The 22,617-nt window shown below is 43.9% G+C and overlaps 2 non-coding genes across 2 annotated transcripts; both read left to right on the top strand.

Annotated features, from left to right (window-relative positions):
• The first annotated feature begins 273 nt into the window (after positions 1–273).
• TRNAC-GCA (transfer RNA cysteine (anticodon GCA)) lies at positions 274–345 on the top strand. The gene has a single exon. It is a non-coding gene; the product is annotated as a tRNA-Cys (tRNA).
• Positions 346–1,961: 1,616 nt separating this feature from the next.
• Positions 1,962–2,033, top strand: TRNAC-GCA (transfer RNA cysteine (anticodon GCA)). Its single transcript has one exon. It is a non-coding gene; the product is annotated as a tRNA-Cys (tRNA).
• The last annotated feature ends 20,584 nt before the right edge of the window (positions 2,034–22,617 follow it).

Here is a 22,617-nt window from a genome sequence, read left to right as displayed (position 1 = left end):
ACGATTAAGAACAAGTAGGAATAGCTCAGTGGTAGAGTATGCGATTGCAGATCGAGAGGTCCTTGGTTCAAACCCCAGTTCTCCCTGTAACAGCGCGGATCATTTGGTTTATTTTAGTTAAATCGACATTACGGCCTTGAACAAGAGGGAATAGCTCAGTGGTAGAACATTCGATTGCAGATCGAGAGGTCCTTGGTTCAAACCCGAGTTCTCACTGTAACAGCACGAATCATTTCGTTTATTTTAGTTAAATCGACATTCCGCCTTGAACAAGGGGGAATAGCTCAGTGGTAGAGCATTCGACTGCAGATCGAGAGGTCCTTGGTTCAAACCCGAGTTCTCCCTGTAACAGCACGGATCATAGCGTTTATTTTAGTTTAATCGACATTACGCCTTGAACAAGGGGGAATAGCTCAGTGGTGTAGCATTTGACTGCAGATTAAGAAGTCCTTGGTTTCATACCTGAGTTCCCCTTGTAGTAGTATGATTCATTCCGTTTATTTTAGTTAAATCGACATTACGATTATGAACAAGTAGGAATAGCTCAGTGGTAGAGAATTCGACGGCAGATCGAGAGGTGCTTGGTTCAAACCCGAGTTTTCCCTGTAACAGCACAGATCATTCCGTTTATTTTAGTTAAATCGACATTACGGCCTTGAACAAGGGGGAATAGCTCAGTGGTAGAGCATTCGATTGCAGATCGAGAGTTCCTTGCTTCAAACCCGAGTTCTTACTGTAACAGCACGGATCATTGCGTTTATTTTAGTTAAATCGACATTACGGCCTTGAACAAGGGGGAATAGCTCAGTTGTAGAGCATTCGACTGCAGATTGAGAAGTCCTTGGTTCAAACCCGAGTTCCCCCTGTAGTAACACGAATCATTCCGTTTATTTTAGTTAAATAGACATTACGATTATGAACAAGTGGGAATAGCTCAGTGGTAGAGCATTCGACGGCAGATCGAGAGGTCCTTGGTTCAAACCCGAGTTCTCCCTGTAACAGCACCGATCATTCCGTTTATTTTAGTTAAAACGACATTACGGTCTTTAACAAGGGGGAATAGCTTAGTGGTAGAGCATTCGACTGCAGATCGAGAGGTCCTTGGTCAAACCTGATTTCCCCCTGTAACAGCACGGATCATTCCGTTTATTTTACTTAAAACGACATTACGGTCTTGAACAAGGGGGAATAGCTCAGTGGTAGAGCATGCGACTGCAGATCGAGAGGTCCTTGGTTTAAACCCGAGTTCTCCCTGTAACAGCACGGATCATTTCGTTTATTTTAGTTAAATCGACATTACAGCTATAAACAAGGGGAAATAGCTCAGTGGTAGAGCGTTCGACTGCAGATCGAGAGGTCCGTGGTTCAAACCCGAGTTTTCCCTGTAATAGCACGGATCATTGCGTTTATTTTAGTTAAATCGACATTACGGCCTTGAAGTAAGGGGAGTAGCTGAGTGGTAGAGCATTCGACTGCAGATCGAGAGGTCCTTGGTTCAAACCCCAGTCCTCCCTGTAACAGCACGGATCATAGCGTTTATTTTAGTTTAATCGACATTACGCCTTGAACAAGGGGAATAGCTCAGTGGTGTAGCATTCGACTGCAGATTAAGAAGTCCTTGGTTTCATACCTGAGTTCCCCCTGTAGTAGTACGATTCATTCCGTTTATTTTAGTTAAATCGACATTACGATTATGAACAAGTAGGAATAGCTCAGTGGTAGAGAATTCGACGGCAGATCGAGAGGTGCTTGGTTCAAACCCGAGTTTTCCCTGCAACAGCACAGATCATTCCGTTTATTTTAGTTAAATCGACATTACGGCCTTGAACAAGGGGGAATAGCTCAGTGGTAGAGCATTCGATTGCAGATCGAGAGGTCCTTGCTTCAAACCCGAGTTCTTACTGTAACAGCACGGATCATTTCGTTTATTTTAGTTAAATCGACATTACAGCTATAAACAAGGGGGAATAGCTCAGTGGTAGAGCGTTCGACTGCAGATCGAGAGGTCCGTGGTTCAAACCCGTGTTCTCCCTGTAATAGCACGGATCATTGCGTTTATTTTAGTTAAATCGACATTACGGCCTTGAAGTAAGGGGAGTAGCTGAGTGGTAGAGCATTCGACTGCAGATCGAGAGGTCCTTGGTTCAAACCCCAGTCCTCCCTGTAACAGCACGGATCATAGCGTCTATTTTAGTTTAATCGACATTACGCCTTGAACAAGGGGAATAGCTCAGTGGTGTAGCATTCGACTGCAGATTAAGAAGTCCTTGGTTTCATACCTGAGTTCCCCCTGTAGTAGTACGATTCATTCCGTTTATTTTAGTTAAATCGACATTACGATTATGAACAAGTAGGAATAGCTCAGTGGTAGAGAATTCGACGGCAGATCGAGAGGTGCTTGGTTCAAACCCGAGTTTTCCCTGTAACAGCACAGATCATTCCGTTTATTTTGGTTAAATCGACATTACGGCCTTGAACAAGGGGGAATAGCTCAGTTGTAGAGCATTCGACTGCAGATTGAGAAGTCCTTGGTTCAAACCCGAGTTCCCCCTGTAGTAACACGAATCATTCCGTTTATTTTAGTTAAATAGACATTACGATTATGAACAAGTGGGAATAGCTCAGTGGTAGAGCATTCGACGGCAGATCGAGAGGTCCTTGGTTCAAACCCGAGTCCTCCCTGTAACAGCACGGATCATTCCGTTTATTTTAGTTAAAACGACATTACGGTCTTTAACAAGGGGGAATAGCTTAGTGGTAGAGCATTCGACTGCAGATCGAGAGGTCCTTGGTCAAACCTGATTTCCCCCTGTAACAGCACGGATCATTCCGTTTATTTTACTTAAATCGACATTACAGCTATAAACAAGGGGGAATAGCTCAGTGGTAGAGCGTTCGACTGCAGATCGAGAGGTCCGTGGTTCAAACCCGAGTTTTCCCTGTAATAGCACGGATCATTGCGTTTATTTTAGTTAAATCGACATTACGGCCTTGAAGTAAGGGGAGTAGCTGAGTGGTAGAGCATTCGACTGCAGATCGAAAGGTCCATGGACCAAATCCGAGTTTTCCCTGTAATAGCACGGATCATTGCGTTTATTTTAGTTAAATCGACATTACGCCTTGAACAAGGGGGAATAGCTCAGTGGTGTAGCATTCGACTGCAGATTGAGAAGTCCTTGGTTCAAACCTGAATTCCCCCTGTAGTAGTACGAATCATTCCGTTTATTTTAGTTAAATCGACATTACGATTATGGACAAGTAGGAATAGGTCAGTGGTAGAGAATTCGACGGCAGATCGAGAGGTGCTTGGTTCAAACCCGAGTTCTCCCTGTAACAGCACGGATCAATCCGTTTATTTTAGTTAAATCGACATAACGGTTATGAACAAGGTGGAATAGCTCAATGGTAGAGCATTCGACTGCAGATCGAGAGGTCCTTGGTTCAAACCCGAGTTCTCACTGTAACAGCACGGATCATTGCGTTTATTTTAGTTAAATCGACATTACGGCTATGAACAAGGGGGAATAGCTCAGTGGTGTAGCATTCGACTGGAGATTGAGAGGTCCTTGGTTCAAACCTGAGTTCCCCCTGTAGTAGTACGAATCATTCCGTTTATTTTAGTTAAATCGACATTACGATAATGAACAAGTAGGAATAGCTCAGTGGTAGAGAATTCGACGGCAGATCGAGAGGTGCTTGGTTCAAACCCGAGTTTTCCCTGCAACAGCACAGATCATTCCGTTTATTTTAGTTAAATCGACATTACGGCCTTGAACAAGGGGGAATAGCTCAGTGGTAGAGCATTCGATTGCAGATCGAGAGGTCCTTGCTTCAAACCCGAGTTCTTACTGTAACAGCACGGATCATTTCGTTTATTTTAGTTAAATCGACATTACAGCTATAAACAAGGGGAATAGCTCAGTGGTAGAGCGTTCGACTGCAGATCGAGAGGTCCGTAGTTCAAACCCGAGTTCTCCCTGTAATAGCACGGATCATTGCGTTTATTTTAGTTAAATCGACATTACGGCCTTGAAGTAAGGGGAGTAGCTGAGTGGTAGAGCATTCGACTGCAGATCGAGAGGTCCTTGGTTCAAACCCCAGTCCTCCCTGTAACAGCACGGATCATAGCGTTTATTTTAGTTTAATCGACATTACGCCTTGAACAAGGGGAATAGCTCAGTGGTGTAGCATTCGACTGCAGATTAAGAAATCCTTGGTTTCATACCTGAGTTCCCCCTGTAGTAGTACGATTCATTCCGTTTATTTTAGTTAAATCGACATTACGATTATGAACAAGTAGGAATAGCTCAGTGGTAGAGAATTCGACGGCAGATCGAGAGGTGCTTGGTTCAAACCCGAGTTTTCCCTGCAACAGCACAGATCATTCCGTTTATTTTAGTTAAATCGACATTACGGCCTTGAACAAGGGGGAATAGCTCAGTGGTAGAGCATTCGATTGCAGATCGAGAGGTCCTTGCTTCAAACCCGAGTTCTTACTGTAACAGCACGGATCATTTCGTTTATTTTAGTTAAATCGACATTACAGCTATAAACAAGGGGGAATAGCTCAGTGGTAGAGCGTTCGACTGCAGATCGAGAGGTCCGTGGTTCAAACCCGAGTTCTCCCTGTAATAGCACGGATCATTGCGTTTATTTTAGTTAAATCGACATTACGGCCTTGAAGTAAGGGGAGTAGCTGAGTGGTAGAGCATTCGACTGCAGATCGAGAGGTCCTTGGTTCAAACCCCAGTCCTCCCTGTAACAGCACGGATCATAGCGTTTATTTTAGTTTAATCGACATTACGCCTTGAACAAGGGGAATAGCTCAGTGGTGTAGCATTCGACTGCAGATTAAGAAGTCCTTGGTTTCATACCTGAGTTCCCCCTGTAGTAGTACGATTCATTCCGTTTATTTTAGTTAAATCGACATTACGATTATGAACAAGTAGGAATAGCTCAGTGGTAGAGAATTCGACGGCAGATCGAGAGGTGCTTGGTTCAAACCCGAGTTTTCCCTGTAACAGCACAGATCATTCCGTTTATTTTGGTTAAATCGACATTACGGCCTTGAACAAGGGGGAATAGCTCAGTTGTAGAGCATTCGACTGCAGATTGAGAAGTCCTTGGTTCAAACCCGAGTTCCCCCTGTAGTAGTACGAATCATTCCGTTTATTTTAGTTAAATCGACATTACGATTATGGACAAGTAGGAATAGGTCAGTGGTAGAGAATTCGACGGCAGATCGAGAGGTGCTTGGTTCAAACCCGAGTTCTCCCTGTAACAGCACGGATCAATCCGTTTATTTTAGTTAAATCGACATAACGGTTATGAACAAGGTGGAATAGCTCAATGGTAGAGCATTCGACTGCAGATCGAGAGGTCCTTGGTTCAAACCCGAGTTCTCACTGTAACAGCACGGATCATTGCGTTTATTTTAGTTAAATCGACATTACGGCTATGAACAAGGGGGAATAGCTCAGTGGTGTAGCATTCGACTGCAGATTGAGAAGTCCTTGGTTCAAACCTGAGTTCCCCCTGTAGTAGTACGAATCATTCCGTTTATTTTAGTTAAATCGACATTACGATAATGAACAAGTAGGAATAGCTCAGTGGTAGAGAATTCGACGGCAGATCGAGAGGTGCTTGGTTCAAACCCGAGTTTTCCCTGCAACAGCACAGATCATTCCGTTTATTTTAGTTAAATCGACATTACGGCCTTGAACAAGGGGGAATAGCTCAGTGGTAGAGCATTCGATTGCAGATCGAGAGGTCCTTGCTTCAAACCCGAGTTCTTACTGTAACAGCACGGATCATTTCGTTTATTTTAGTTAAATCGACATTACAGCTATAAACAAGGGGGAATAGCTCAGTGGTAGAGCGTTCGACTGCAGATCGAGAGGTCCGTAGTTCAAACCCGAGTTCTCCCTGTAATAGCACGGATCATTGCGTTTATTTTAGTTAAATCGACATTACGGCCTTGAAGTAAGGGGAGTAGCTGAGTGGTAGAGCATTCGACTGCAGATCGAGAGGTCCTTGGTTCAAACCCCAGTCCTCCCTGTAACAGCACGGATCATAGCGTTTATTTTAGTTTAATCGACATTACGCCTTGAACAAGGGGAATAGCTCAGTGGTGTAGCATTCGACTGCAGATTAAGAAGTCCTTGGTTTCATACCTGAGTTCCCCCTGTAGTAGTACGATTCATTCCGTTTATTTTAGTTAAATCGACATTACGATTATGAACAAGTAGGAATAGCTCAGTGGTAGAGAATTCGACGGCAGATCGAGAGGTGCTTGGTTCAAACCCGAGTTTTCCCTGCAACAGCACAGATCATTCCGTTTATTTTAGTTAAATCGACATTACGGCCTTGAACAAGGGGGAATAGCTCAGTGGTAGAGCATTCGATTGCAGATCGAGAGGTCCTTGCTTCAAACCCGAGTTCTTACTGTAACAGCACGGATCATTTCGTTTATTTTAGTTAAATCGACATTACAGCTATAAACAAGGGGGAATAGCTCAGTGGTAGAGCGTTCGACTGCAGATCGAGAGGTCCGTGGTTCAAACCCGAGTTCTCCCTGTAATAGCACGGATCATTGCGTTTATTTTAGTTAAATCGACATTACGGCCTTGAAGTAAGGGGAGTAGCTGAGTGGTAGAGCATTCGACTGCAGATCGAGAGGTCCTTGGTTCAAACCCCAGTCCTCCCTGTAACAGCACGGATCATAGCGTTTATTTTAGTTTAATCGACATTACGCCTTGAACAAGGGGAATAGCTCAGTGGTGTAGCATTCGACTGCAGATTAAGAAGTCCTTGGTTTCATACCTGAGTTCCCCCTGTAGTAGTACGATTCATTCCGTTTATTTTAGTTAAATCGACATTACGATTATGAACAAGTAGGAATAGCTCAGTGGTAGAGAATTCGACGGCAGATCGAGAGGTGCTTGGTTCAAACCCGAGTTTTCCCTGTAACAGCACAGATCATTCCGTTTATTTTGGTTAAATCGACATTACGGCCTTGAACAAGGGGGAATAGCTCAGTTGTAGAGCATTCGACTGCAGATTGAGAAGTCCTTGGTTCAAACCCGAGTTCCCCCTGTAGTAGTACGAATCATTCCGTTTATTTTAGTTAAATCGACATTACGATTATGGACAAGTAGGAATAGGTCAGTGGTAGAGAATTCGACGGCAGATCGAGAGGTGCTTGGTTCAAACCCGAGTTCTCCCTGTAACAGCACGGATCAATCCGTTTATTTTAGTTAAATCGACATAACGGTTATGAACAAGGTGGAATAGCTCAATGGTAGAGCATTCGACTGCAGATCGAGAGGTCCTTGGTTCAAACCCGAGTTCTCACTGTAACAGCACGGATCATTGCGTTTATTTTAGTTAAATCGACATTACGGCTATGAACAAGGGGGAATAGCTCAGTGGTGTAGCATTCGACTGCAGATTGAGAAGTCCTTGGTTCAAACCTGAGTTCCCCCTGTAGTAGTACGAATCATTCCGTTTATTTTAGTTAAATCGACATTACGATAATGAACAAGTAGGAATAGCTCAGTGGTAGAGAATTCGACGGCAGATCGAGAGGTGCTTGGTTCAAACCCGAGTTTTCCCTGCAACAGCACAGATCATTCCGTTTATTTTAGTTAAATCGACATTACGGCCTTGAACAAGGGGGAATAGCTCAGTGGTAGAGCATTCGATTGCAGATCGAGAGGTCCTTGCTTCAAACCCGAGTTCTTACTGTAACAGCACGGATCATTTCGTTTATTTTAGTTAAATCGACATTACAGCTATAAACAAGGGGGAATAGCTCAGTGGTAGAGCGTTCGACTGCAGATCGAGAGGTCCGTAGTTCAAACCCGAGTTCTCCCTGTAATAGCACGGATCATTGCGTTTATTTTAGTTAAATCGACATTACGGCCTTGAAGTAAGGGGAGTAGCTGAGTGGTAGAGCATTCGACTGCAGATCGAGAGGTCCTTGGTTCAAACCCCAGTCCTCCCTGTAACAGCACGGATCATAGCGTTTATTTTAGTTTAATCGACATTACGCCTTGAACAAGGGGAATAGCTCAGTGGTGTAGCATTCGACTGCAGATTAAGAAGTACTTGGTTTCATACCTGAGTTCCCCCTGTAGTAGTACGATTCATTCCGTTTATTTTAGTTAAATCGACATTACGATTATGAACAAGTAGGAATAGCTCAGTGGTAGAGAATTCGACGGCAGATCGAGAGGTGCTTGGTTCAAACCCGAGTTTTCCCTGCAACAGCACAGATCATTCCGTTTATTTTAGTTAAATCGACATTACGGCCTTGAACAAGGGGGAATAGCTCAGTGGTAGAGCATTCGATTGCAGATCGAGAGGTCCTTGCTTCAAACCCGAGTTCTTACTGTAACAGCACGGATCATTTCGTTTATTTTAGTTAAATCGACATTACAGCTATAAACAAGGGGGAATAGCTCAGTGGTAGAGCGTTCGACTGCAGATCGAGAGGTCCGTGGTTCAAACCCGAGTTCTCCCTGTAATAGCACGGATCATTGCGTTTATTTTAGTTAAATCGACATTACGGCCTTGAAGTAAGGGGAGTAGCTGAGTGGTAGAGCATTCGACTGCAGATCGAGAGGTCCTTGGTTCAAACCCCAGTCCTCCCTGTAACAGCACGGATCATAGCGTTTATTTTAGTTTAATCGACATTACGCCTTGAACAAGGGGAATAGCTCAGTGGTGTAGCATTCGACTGCAGATTAAGAAGTCCTTGGTTTCATACCTGAGTTCCCCCTGTAGTAGTACGATTCATTCCGTTTATTTTAGTTAAATCGACATTACGATTATGAACAAGTAGGAATAGCTCAGTGGTAGAGAATTCGACGGCAGATCGAGAGGTGCTTGGTTCAAACCCGAGTTTTCCCTGTAACAGCACAGATCATTCCGTTTATTTTGGTTAAATCGACATTACGGCCTTGAACAAGGGGGAATAGCTCAGTTGTAGAGCATTCGACTGCAGATTGAGAAGTCCTTGGTTCAAACCCGAGTTCCCCCTGTAGTAACACGAATCATTCCGTTTATTTTAGTTAAATAGACATTACGATTATGAACAAGTGGGAATAGCTCAGTGGTAGAGCATTCGACGGCAGATCGAGAGGTCCTTGGTTCAAACCCGAGTCCTCCCTGTAACAGCACGGATCATTCCGTTTATTTTAGTTAAAACGACATTACGGTCTTTAACAAGGGGGAATAGCTTAGTGGTAGAGCATTCGACTGCAGATCGAGAGGTCCTTGGTCAAACCTGATTTCCCCCTGTAACAGCACGGATCATTCCGTTTATTTTACTTAAAACGACATTACGGTCTTGAACAAGGGGGAATAGCTCAGTGGTAGAGCATGCGACTGAAGATCGAGAGGTCCTTGGTTTAAACCCGAGTTCTCCCTGTAACAGCACGGATCATTTCGTTTATTTTAGTTTAATCGACATTACAGCTATAAACAAGGGGGAATAGCTCAGTGGTAGAGCGTTCGACTGCAGATCGAGAGGTCCGTGGTTCAAACCCGAGTTTTCCCTGTAATAGCACGGATCATTGCGTTTATTTTAGTTAAATCGACATTACGGCCTTGAAGTAAGGGGAGTAGCTGAGTGGTAGAGCATTCGACTGCAGATCGAAAGGTCCATGGATCAAACCCGAGTTTTCCCTGTAATAGCACGGATCATTGCGTTTATTTTAGTTAAATCGACATTACGCCTTGAACAAGGGGGAATAGCTCAGTGGTGTAGCATTCGACTGCAGATTGAGAAGTCCTTGGTTCAAACCTGAATTCCCCCTGTAGTAGTACGAATCATTCCGTTTATTTTAGTTAAATCGACATTACGATTATGGACAAGTAGGAATAGGTCAGTGGTAGAGAATTCGACGGCAGATCGAGAGGTGCTTGGTTCAAACCCGAGTTTTCCCTGTAACAGCACAGATCATTCCGTTTATTTTGGTTAAATCGACATTACGGCCTTGAACAAGGGGGAATAGCTCAGTTGTAGAGCATTCGACTGCAGATTGAGAAGTCCTTGGTTCAAACCCGAGTTCCCCCTGTAGTAGTACGAATCATTCCGTTTATTTTAGTTAAATCGACATTACGATTATGGACAAGTAGGAATAGGTCAGTGGTAGAGAATTCGACGGCAGATCGAGAGGTGCTTGGTTCAAACCCGAGTTCTCCCTGTAACAGCACGGATCAATCCGTTTATTTTAGTTAAATCGACATAACGGTTATGAACAAGGTGGAATAGCTCAATGGTAGAGCATTCGACTGCAGATCGAGAGGTCCTTGGTTCAAACCCGAGTTCTCACTGTAACAGCACGGATCATTGCGTTTATTTTAGTTAAATCGACATTACGGCTATGAACAAGGGGGAATAGCTCAGTGGTGTAGCATTCGACTGCAGATTGAGAAGTCCTTGGTTCAAACCTGAGTTCCCCCTGTAGTAGTACGAATCATTCCGTTTATTTTAGTTAAATCGACATTACGATAATGAACAAGTAGGAATAGCTCAGTGGTAGAGAATTCGACGGCAGATCGAGAGGTGCTTGGTTCAAACCCGAGTTTTCCCTGCAACAGCACAGATCATTCCGTTTATTTTAGTTAAATCGACATTACGGCCTTGAACAAGGGGGAATAGCTCAGTGGTAGAGCATTCGATTGCAGATCGAGAGGTCCTTGCTTCAAACCCGAGTTCTTACTGTAACAGCACGGATCATTTCGTTTATTTTAGTTAAATCGACATTACAGCTATAAACAAGGGGGAATAGCTCAGTGGTAGAGCGTTCGACTGCAGATCGAGAGGTCCGTAGTTCAAACCCGAGTTCTCCCTGTAATAGCACGGATCATTGCGTTTATTTTAGTTAAATCGACATTACGGCCTTGAAGTAAGGGGAGTAGCTGAGTGGTAGAGCATTCGACTGCAGATCGAGAGGTCCTTGGTTCAAACCCCAGTCCTCCCTGTAACAGCACGGATCATAGCGTTTATTTTAGTTTAATCGACATTACGCCTTGAACAAGGGGAATAGCTCAGTGGTGTAGCATTCGACTGCAGATTAAGAAGTACTTGGTTTCATACCTGAGTTCCCCCTGTAGTAGTACGATTCATTCCGTTTATTTTAGTTAAATCGACATTACGATTATGAACAAGTAGGAATAGCTCAGTGGTAGAGAATTCGACGGCAGATCGAGAGGTGCTTGGTTCAAACCCGAGTTTTCCCTGCAACAGCACAGATCATTCCGTTTATTTTAGTTAAATCGACATTACGGCCTTGAACAAGGGGGAATAGCTCAGTGGTAGAGCATTCGATTGCAGATCGAGAGGTCCTTGCTTCAAACCCGAGTTCTTACTGTAACAGCACGGATCATTTCGTTTATTTTAGTTAAATCGACATTACAGCTATAAACAAGGGGGAATAGCTCAGTGGTAGAGCGTTCGACTGCAGATCGAGAGGTCCGTGGTTCAAACCCGAGTTCTCCCTGTAATAGCACGGATCATTGCGTTTATTTTAGTTAAATCGACATTACGGCCTTGAAGTAAGGGGAGTAGCTGAGTGGTAGAGCATTCGACTGCAGATCGAGAGGTCCTTGGTTCAAACCCCAGTCCTCCCTGTAACAGCACGGATCATAGCGTTTATTTTAGTTTAATCGACATTACGCCTTGAACAAGGGGAATAGCTCAGTGGTGTAGCATTCGACTGCAGATTAAGAAGTCCTTGGTTTCATACCTGAGTTCCCCCTGTAGTAGTACGATTCATTCCGTTTATTTTAGTTAAATCGACATTACGATTATGAACAAGTAGGAATAGCTCAGTGGTAGAGAATTCGACGGCAGATCGAGAGGTGCTTGGTTCAAACCCGAGTTTTCCCTGTAACAGCACAGATCATTCCGTTTATTTTGGTTAAATCGACATTACGGCCTTGAACAAGGGGGAATAGCTCAGTTGTAGAGCATTCGACTGCAGATTGAGAAGTCCTTGGTTCAAACCCGAGTTCCCCCTGTAGTAACACGAATCATTCCGTTTATTTTAGTTAAATAGACATTACGATTATGAACAAGTGGGAATAGCTCAGTGGTAGAGCATTCGACGGCAGATCGAGAGGTCCTTGGTTCAAACCCGAGTCCTCCCTGTAACAGCACGGATCATTCCGTTTATTTTAGTTAAAACGACATTACGGTCTTTAACAAGGGGGAATAGCTTAGTGGTAGAGCATTCGACTGCAGATCGAGAGGTCCTTGGTCAAACCTGATTTCCCCCTGTAACAGCACGGATCATTCCGTTTATTTTACTTAAAACGACATTACGGTCTTGAACAAGGGGGAATAGCTCAGTGGTAGAGCATGCGACTGAAGATCGAGAGGTCCTTGGTTTAAACCCGAGTTCTCCCTGTAACAGCACGGATCATTTCGTTTATTTTAGTTTAATCGACATTACAGCTATAAACAAGGGGGAATAGCTCAGTGGTAGAGCGTTCGACTGCAGATCGAGAGGTCCGTGGTTCAAACCCGAGTTTTCCCTGTAATAGCACGGATCATTGCGTTTATTTTAGTTAAATCGGCATTACGGCCTTGAAGTAAGGGGAGTAGCTGAGTGGTAGAGCATTCGACTGCAGATCGAAAGGTCCATGGATCAAACCCGAGTTTTCCCTGTAATAGCACGGATCATTGCGTTTATTTTAGTTAAATCGACATTACGCCTTGAACAAGGGGGAATAGCTCAGTGGTGTAGCATTCGACTGCAGATTGAGAAGTCCTTGGTTCAAACCTGAATTCCCCCTGTAGTAGTACGAATCATTCCGTTTATTTTAGTTAAATCGACATTACGATTATGGACAAGTAGGAATAGGTCAGTGGTAGAGAATTCGACGGCAGATCGAGAGGTGCTTGGTTCAAACCCGAGTTCTCCCTGTAACAGCACGGATCAATCCGTTTATTTTAGTTAAATCGACATAACGGTTATGAACAAGTGGAATAGCTCAATGGTAGAGCATTCGACTGCAGATCGAGAGGTCCTTGGTTCAAACCCGAGTTCTCACTGTAACAGCACGGATCATTGCGTTTATTTTAGTTAAATCGACATTACGGCTATGAACAAGGGGGAATAGCTCAGTGGTGTAGCATTCGACTGCAGATTGAGAAGTCCTTGGTTCAAACCTGAGTTCCCCCTGTAGTAGTACGAATCATTCCGTTTATTTTAGTTAAATCGACATTACGATAATGAACAAGTAGGAATAGCTCAGTGGTAGAGAATTCGACGGCAGATCGAGAGGTGCTTGGTTCAAACCCGAGTTTTCCCTGCAACAGCACAGATCATTCCGTTTATTTTAGTTAAATCGACATTACGGCCTTGAACAAGGGGGAATAGCTCAGTGGTAGAGCATTCGATTGCAGATCGAGAGGTCCTTGCTTCAAACCCGAGTTCTTACTGTAACAGCACGGATCATTTCGTTTATTTTAGTTAAATCGACATTACAGCTATAAACAAGGGGGAATAGCTCAGTGGTAGAGCGTTCGACTGCAGATCGAGAGGTCCGTGGTTCAAACCCGAGTTCTCCCTGTAATAGCACGGATCATTGCGTTTATTTTAGTTAAATCGACATTACGGCCTTGAAGTAAGGGGAGTAGCTGAGTGGTAGAGCATTCGACTGCAGATCGAGAGGTCCTTGGTGCAAACCCCAGTCCTCCCTGTAACAGCACGGATCATAGCGTTTATTTTAGTTTAATCGACATTACGCCTTGAACAAGGGGAATAGCTCAGTGGTGTAGCATTCGACTGCAGATTAAGAAGTCCTTGGTTTCATACCTGAGTTCCCCCTGTAGTAGTACGATTCATTCCGTTTATTTTAGTTAAATCGACATTACGATTATGAACAAGTAGGAATAGCTCAGTGGTAGAGAATTCGACGGCAGATCGAGAGGTGCTTGGTTCAAACCCGAGTTTTCCCTGTAACAGCACAGATCATTCCGTTTATTTTGGTTAAATCGACATTACGGCCTTGAACAAGGGGGAATAGCTCAGTTGTAGAGCATTCGACTGCAGATTGAGAAGTCCTTGGTTCAAACCCGAGTTCCCCCTGTAGTAACACGAATCATTCCGTTTATTTTAGTTAAATAGACATTACGATTATGAACAAGTGGGAATAGCTCAGTGGTAGAGCATTCGACGGCAGATCGAGAGGTCCTTGGTTCAAACCCGAGTCCTCCCTGTAACAGCACGGATCATTCCGTTTATTTTAGTTAAAACGACATTACGGTCTTTAACAAGGGGGAATAGCTTAGTGGTAGAGCATTCGACTGCAGATCGAGAGGTCCTTGGTCAAACCTGATTTCCCCCTGTAACAGCACGGATCATTCCGTTTATTTTACTTAAAACGACATTACGGTCTTGAACAAGGGGGAATAGCTCAGTGGTAGAGCATGCGACTGCAGATCGAGAGGTCCTTGGTTTAAACCCGAGTTCTCCCTGTAACAGCACGGATCATTTCGTTTATTTTAGTTAAATCGACATTACAGCTATAAACAAGGGGGAATAGCTCAGTGGTAGAGCGTTCGACTGCAGATCGAGAGGTCCGTGGTTCAAACCCGAGTTTTCCCTGTAATAGCACGGATCATTGGGTTTATTTTAGTTAAATCGACATTACGGCCTTGAAGTAAGGGGAGTAGCTGAGTGGTAGAGCATTCGACTGCAGATCGAAAGGTCCATGGATCAAACCCGAGTTTTCCCTGTAATAGCACGGATCATTGCGTTTATTTTAGTTAAATCGACATTACGCTTTGAACAAGGGGGAATAGCTCAGTGGTGTAGCATTCGACTGCAGATTGAGAAGTCCTTGGTTCAAACCTGAGTTCCCCCTGTAGTAGTACGAATCATTCCGTTTATTTTAGTTAAATCGACATTACGATAATGAACAAGTAGGAATAGCTCAGTGGTAGAGAATTTGACGGCAGATCGAGAGGTGCTTGGTTCAAACCCGAGTTCTCCCTGTAACAGCACGGATCATTCCGTTTATTTTAGTTAAATCGACATTACGATAATGAACAAGTAGGAATAGCTCAGTGGTAGAGAATTCGACGGCAGATCGAGAGGTGCTTGGTTAAACCCGAGTTCTCCCTGTTACAGCACGGATCATTTCGTTTATTTTAGTTAAATCGACATTACAGCTACAAACAAGGGGGAATAGCTCAGTGGTAGAGCATTCGACTGCAGATCGAGAGGTCCTTGGTTCAAACCCCAGTTCTCCCTGTAACAGCACGGATCATTCCGTTTATTTTAGTTAAAACGACATTACGGCTATGAACAAGGGGAAATTGCTCAGTGGTGTAGCATTCGACTGCAGATTGAGAAGTCCTTGGTTCAAACCTGAGTTCCCCCTGTAGTAGTACGAATCATTCCCTTTATTTTAGTTAAATCGACATTACGAAAATGAACAAGTAGGAATAGCTCAGCGGTAGAGAATTCGACGGCAGATCGAGAGGTGCTTGGTTAAACCCGAGTTCTCCCTGTAACAGCACGGATCATTCCGTTTATTTTAGTTAAAACGACATTACGGTCTTGAACACGGGGGAATAGCTTAGTGGTAGAGCATGCGACTGCAGATCGAGAGGTCCGTGGTTTAAACCGGAGTTCTCCCTGTTACAGCACGGATCATTTCGTTTATTTTAGTTAAATCGACATTACAGCTACAAACAAGGGGGAATAGCTCAGTGGTAGAGCATTCGACTGCAGATCGAGAGGTCCATGGTTCAAACCCGAGTTTTCCCTGTAATAGCACGGATCAATCCGTTTATTTTAGTTAAATCGACATAACGGTTATGAACAAGGTGGAATAGCTCAATGGTAGAGCATTCGACTGCAGATCGAGAGGTCCTTGGTTCAAACCCGAGTTCTCACTGTAACAGCACGTATCATTCCGTTTATTTTAGTTAAAACGACAATACGGTCCTGAACAAGGGGGAATAGCTTAGTGGTAGAGCATTCGACTGCAGATCGAGAGGTCCTTGGTCAAACCTGATTTCCCCCTGTAACAGCACGGATCATTCCGTTTATTTTACTTAAAACGACATTACGGTCTTGAACAAGGGGGAATAGCTCAGTGGTAGAGCATGCGACTGCAGATCGAGAGGTCCTTGGTTTAAACCCGAGTTCTCCCTGTAACAGCACGGATCATTTCGTTTATTTTAGTTAAATCGACATTACGATAATGAACAAGTAGGAATAGCTCAGTGGTAGAGAATTCGACGGCAGATCGAGAGGTGCTTGGTTAAACCCGAGTTCTCCCTGTTACAGCACGGATCATTTCGTTTATTTTAGTTAAATCGACATTACAGCTACAAACAAGGGGGAATAGCTCAGTGGTAGAGCATTCGACTGCAGATCGAGAGGTCCTTGGTTCAAACCCCAGTTCTCCCTGTAACAGCACGGATCATTCCGTTTATTTTAGTTAAAACGACATTACGGCTATGAACAAGGGGAAATTGCTCAGTGGTGTAGCATTCGACTGCAGATTGAGAAGTCCTTGGTTGAAACCTGAGTTCCCCCTGTAGTAGTACGAATCATTCCCTTTATTTTAGTTAAATCGACATTACGAAAATGAACAAGTAGGAATAGCTCAGCGGTAGAGAATTCGACGGCAGATCGAGAGGTGCTTGGTTAAACCCGAGTTCTCCCTGTAACAGCACGGATCATTCCGTTTATTTTAGTTAAAACGACATTACGGTCTTGAACACGGGGGAATAGCTTAGTGGTAGAGCATGCGACTGCAGATCGAGAGGTCCGTGGTTTAAACCCGAGTTCTCCCTGTTACAGCACGGATCATTTCGTTTATTTTAGTTAAATCGACATTACAGCTACAAACAAGGGGGAATAGCTCAGTGGTAGAGCATTCGACTGCAGATCGAGAGGTCCATGGTTCAAACCCGAGTTTTCCCTGTAATAGCACGGATCAATCCGTTTATTTTAGTTAAATCGACATAACGGTTATGAACAAGGTGGAATAGCTCAATGGTAGAGCATTCGACTGCAGATCGAGAGGTCCTTGGTTCAAACCCGAGTTCTCACTGTAACAGCACGTATCATTCCGTTTATTTTAGTTAAAACGACAATACGGTCCTGAACAAGGGGGAATAGCTTAGTGGTAGAGCATTCGACTGCAGATCGAGAGGTCCTTGGTCAAACCTGATTTCCCCCTGTAACAGCACGGATCATTCCGTTTATTTTACTTAAAACGACATTACGGTCTTGAACAAGGGGGAATAGCTCAGTGGTAGAGCATGCGACTGCAGATCGAGAGGTCCTTGGTTTAAACCCGAGTTCTCCCTGTAACAGCACGGATCATTTCGTTTATTTTAGTTAAATCGACATTACAGCTATAAACAAGGGGGAATAGCTCAGTGGTAGAGCGTTCGACTGCAGATCGAGAGGTCCGTGGTTCAAACCCGAGTTTTCCCTGTAATAGCACGGATCATTGCGTTTATTTTAGTTAAATCGACATTACGGCCTTGAAGTAAGGGGAGTAGCTGAGTGGTAGAGCATTCGACTGCAGATCGAAAGGTCCATGGATCGAACCCGAGTTCTCACTGTAACAGCACGGATCATTGCGTTTATTTTAGTTAAATCGACATTACGGCTATGAACAAGGGGGAATAGCTCAGTGGTGTAGCATTCGACTGCAGATTGAGAAGTCCTTGGTTCAAACCTGAGTTCCCCCTGTAGTAGTACGAATCATTCCGTTTATTTTAGTTAAATCGACATTACGATAATGAACAAGTAGGAATAGCTCAGTGGTAGAGAATTTGACGGCAGATCGAGAGGTGCTTGGTTCAAACCCGAGTTCTCCCTGTAACAGCACGGATCATTCCGTTTATTTTAGTTAAATCGACATTACGATAATGAACAAGTAGGAATAGCTCAGTGGTAGAGAATTCGACGGCAGATCGAGAGGTGCTTGGTTAAACCCGAGTTCTCCCTGTTACAGCACGGATCATTTCGTTTATTTTAGTTAAATCGACATTACAGCTACAAACAAGGGGGAATAGCTCAGTGGTAGAGCATTCGACTGCAGATCGAGAGGTCCTTGGTTCAAACCCCAGTTCTCCCTGTAACAGCACGGATCATTCCGTTTATTTTAGTTAAAACGACATTACGGCTATGAACAAGGGGAAATTGCTCAGTGGTGTAGCATTCGACTGCAGATTGAGAAGTCCTTGGTTCAAACCTGAGTTCCCCCTGTAGTAGTACGAATCATTCCCTTTATTTTAGTTAAATCGACATTACGAAAATGAACAAGTAGGAATAGCTCAGTGGTAGAGAATTCGACGGCAGATCGAGAGGTGCTTGGTTAAACCCGAGTTCTCCCTGTAACAGCACGGATCATTCCGTTTATTTTAGTTAAAACGACATTACGGTCTTGAACACGGGGGAATAGCTTAGTGGTAGAGCATGCGACTGCAGATCGAGAGGTCCGTGGTTTAAACCCGAGTTCTCCCTGTTACAGCACGGATCATTTCGTTTATTTTAGTTAAATCGACATTACAGCTACAAACAAGGGGGAATAGCTCAGTGGTAGAGCATTCGACTGCAGATCGAGAGGTCCATGGTTCAAACCCGAGTTTTCCCTGTAATAGCACGGATCAATCCGTTTATTTTAGTTAAATCGACATAACGGTTATGAACAAGGTGGAATAGCTCAATGGTAGAGCATTCGACTGCAGATCGAGAGGTCCTTGGTTCAAACCCGAGTTCTCACTGTAACAGCACGTATCATTCCGTTTATTTTAGTTAAAACGACAATACGGTCCTGAACAAGGGGGAATAGCTTAGTGGTAGAGCATTCGACTGCAGATCGAGAGGTCCTTGGTCAAACCTGATTTCCCCCTGTAACAGCACGGATCATTCCGTTTATTTTACTTAAAACGACATTACGGTCTTGAACAAGGGGGAATAGCTCAGTGGTAGAGCATGCGACTGCAGATCGAGAGGTCCTTGGTTTAAACCCGAGTTCTCCCTGTAACAGCACGGATCATTTCGTTTATTTTAGTTAAATCGACATTACAGCTATAAACAAGGGGGAATAGCTCAGTGGTAGAGCGTTCGACTGCAGATCGAGAGGTCCGTGGTTCAAACCCGAGTTTTCCCTGTAATAGCACGGATCATTGCGTTTATTTTAGTTAAATCGACATTACGGCCTTGAAGTAAGGGGAGTAGCTGAGTGGTAGAGCATTCGACTGCAGATCGAAAGGTCCATGGATCAAACCCGAGTTTTCCCTGTAATAGCACGGATCATTGCGTTTATTTTAGTTAAATCGACATTACGCTTTGAACAAGGGGGAATAGCTCAGTGGTGTAGCATTCGACTGCAGATTGGGAAGTCCTTGGTTCAAACCTGAATTCCCCCTGTAGTAGTACGAATCATTCCGTTTATTTTAGTTAAATCGACATTACGATTATGGACAAGTAGGAATAGGTCAGTGGTAGAGAATTCGACGGCAGATCGAGAGGTGCTTGGTTCAAACCCGAGTTCTCCCTGTAACAGCACGGATCAATCCGTTTATTTTAGTTAAATCGACATTACAGCTACAAACAAGGGGGAATAGCTCAGTGGTAGAGCATTCGACTGCAGATCGAGAGGTCCTTGGTTCAAACCCCAGTTCTCCCTGTAACAGCACGGATCATTCCGTTTATTTTAGTTAAAACGACATTACGGCTATGAACAAGGGGAAATTGCTCAGTGGTGTAGCATTCGACTGCAGATTGAGAAGTCCTTGGTTCAAACCTGAGTTCCCCCTGTAGTAGTACGAATCATTCCCTTTATTTTAGTTAAATCGACATTACGAAAATGAACAAGTAGGAATAGCTCAGTGGTAGAGAATTCGACGGCAGATCGAGAGGTGCTTGGTTAAACCCGAGTTCTCCCTGTAACAGCACGGATCATTCCGTTTATTTTAGTTAAAACGACATTACGGTCTTGAACACGGGGGAATAGCTTAGTGGTAGAGCATGCGACTGCAGATCGAGAGGTCCGTGGTTTAAACCCGAGTTCTCCCTGTTACAGCACGGATCATTTCGTTTATTTTAGTTAAATCGACATTACAGCTACAAACAAGGGGGAATAGCTCAGTGGTAGAGCATTCGACTGCAGATCGAGAGGTCCATGGTTCAAACCCGAGTTTTCCCTGTAATAGCACGGATCAATCCGTTCATTTTAGTTAAATCGACATAACGGTTATGAACAAGGTGGAATAGCTCAATGGTAGAGCATTCGACTGCAGATCGAGAGGTCCTTGGTTCAAACCCGAGTTCTCACTGTAACAGCACGGATCATTGCGTTTATTTTAGTTAAATCGACATTACGGCTATGAACAAGGGGGAATAGCTCAGTGGTGTAGCATTCGACTGCAGATTGAGAAGTCCTTGGTTCAAACCTGAGTTCCCCCTGTAGTAGTACGAATCATTCCGTTTATTTTAGTTAAATCGACATTACGATAATGAACAAGTAGGAATAGCTCAGTGGTAGAGAATTTGACGGCAGATCGAGAGGTGCTTGGTTCAAACCCGAGTTCTCCCTGTAACAGCACGGATCATTCCGTTTATTTTAGTTAAATCGACATTACGATAATGAACAAGTAGGAATAGCTCAGTGGTAGAGAATTCGACGGCAGATCGAGAGGTGCTTGGTTAAACCCGAGTTCTCCCTGTTACAGCACGGATCATTTCGTTTATTTTAGTTAAATCGACATTACAGCTACAAACAAGGGGGAATAGCTCAGTGGTAGAGCATTCGACTGCAGATCGAGAGGTCCTTGGTTCAAACCCCAGTTCTCCCTGTAACAGCACGGATCATTCCGTTTATTTTAGTTAAAACGACATTACGGCTATGAACAAGGGGAAATTGCTCAGTGGTGTAGCATTCGACTGCAGATTGAGAAGTCCTTGGTTCAAACCTGAGTTCCCCCTGTAGTAGTACGAATCATTCCCTTTATTTTAGTTAAATCGACATTACGAAAATGAACAAGTAGGAATAGCTCAGTGGTAGAGAATTCGACGGCAGATCGAGAGGTGCTTGGTTAAACCCGAGTTCTCCCTGTAACAGCACGGATCATTCCGTTTATTTTAGTTAAAACGACATTACGGTCTTGAACACGGGGGAATAGCTTAGTGGTAGAGCATGCGACTGCAGATCGAGAGGTCCGTGGTTTAAACCCGAGTTCTCCCTGTTACAGCACGGATCATTTCGTTTATTTTAGTTAAATCGACATTACAGCTACAAACAAGGGGGAATAGCTCAGTGGTAGAGCATTCGACTGCAGATCGAGAGGTCCATGGTTCAAACCCGAGTTTTCCCTGTAATAGCACGGATCAATCCGTTTATTTTAGTTAAATCGACATAACGGTTATGAACAAGGTGGAATAGCTCAATGGTAGAGCATTCGACTGCAGATCGAGAGGTCCTTGGTTCAAACCCGAGTTCTCACTGTAACAGCACGTATCATTCCGTTTATTTTAGTTAAAACGACAATACGGTCCTGAACAAGGGGGAATAGCTTAGTGGTAGAGCATTCGACTGCAGATCGAGAGGTCCTTGGTCAAACCTGATTTCCCCCTGTAACAGCACGGATCATTCCGTTTATTTTACTTAAAACGACATTACGGTCTTGAACAAGGGGGAATAGCTCAGTGGTAGAGCATGCGACTGCAGATCGAGAGGTCCTTGGTTTAAACCCGAGTTCTCCCTGTAACAGCACGGATCATTTCGTTTATTTTAGTTAAATCGACATTACAGCTATAAACAAGGGGGAATAGCTCAGTGGTAGAGCGTTCGACTGCAGATCGAGAGGTCCGTGGTTCAAACCCGAGTTTTCCCTGTAATAGCACGGATCATTGCGTTTATTTTAGTTAAATCGACATTACGGCCTTGAAGTAAGGGGAGTAGCTGAGTGGTAGAGCATTCGACTGCAGATCGAAAGGTCCATGGATCAAACCCGAGTTTTCCCTGTAATAGCACGGATCATTGCGTTTATTTTAGTTAAATCGACATTACGCTTTGAACAAGGGGGAATAGCTCAGTGGTGTAGCATTCGACTGCAGATTGAGAAGTCCTTGGTTCAAACCTGAATTCCCCCTGTAGTAGTACGAATCATTCCGTTTATTTTAGTTAAATCGACATTACGATTATGGACAAGTAGGAATAGGTCAGTGGTAGAGAATTCGACGGCAGATCGAGAGGTGCTTGGTTCAAACCCGAGTTCTCCCTGTAACAGCACGGATCAATCCGTTTATTTTAGTTAAATCGACATTACAGCTACAAACAAGGGGGAATAGCTCAGTGGTAGAGCATTCGACTGCAGATCGAGAGGTCCTTGGTTCAAACCCCAGTTCTCCCTGTAACAGCACGGATCATTCCGTTTATTTTAGTTAAAACGACATTACGGCTATGAACAAGGGGAAATTGCTCAGTGGTGTAGCATTCGACTGCAGATTGAGAAGTCCTTGGTTCAAACCTGAGTTCCCCCTGTAGTAGTACGAATCATTCCCTTTATTTTAGTTAAATCGACATTACGAAAATGAACAAGTAGGAATAGCTCAGTGGTAG

The sequence above is a fragment of the Phalangium opilio genome, unplaced genomic scaffold, assembly GCF_054372755.1.
Source record: "Phalangium opilio isolate 3A_F unplaced genomic scaffold, DU_Popi_V2 ptg000487l_1, whole genome shotgun sequence".
Taxonomy (NCBI): domain Eukaryota; kingdom Metazoa; phylum Arthropoda; class Arachnida; order Opiliones; family Phalangiidae; genus Phalangium; species Phalangium opilio.
Note: the sequence above shows the minus strand (reverse complement) of the source record. Positions and strands in the feature narration are given on the sequence as shown.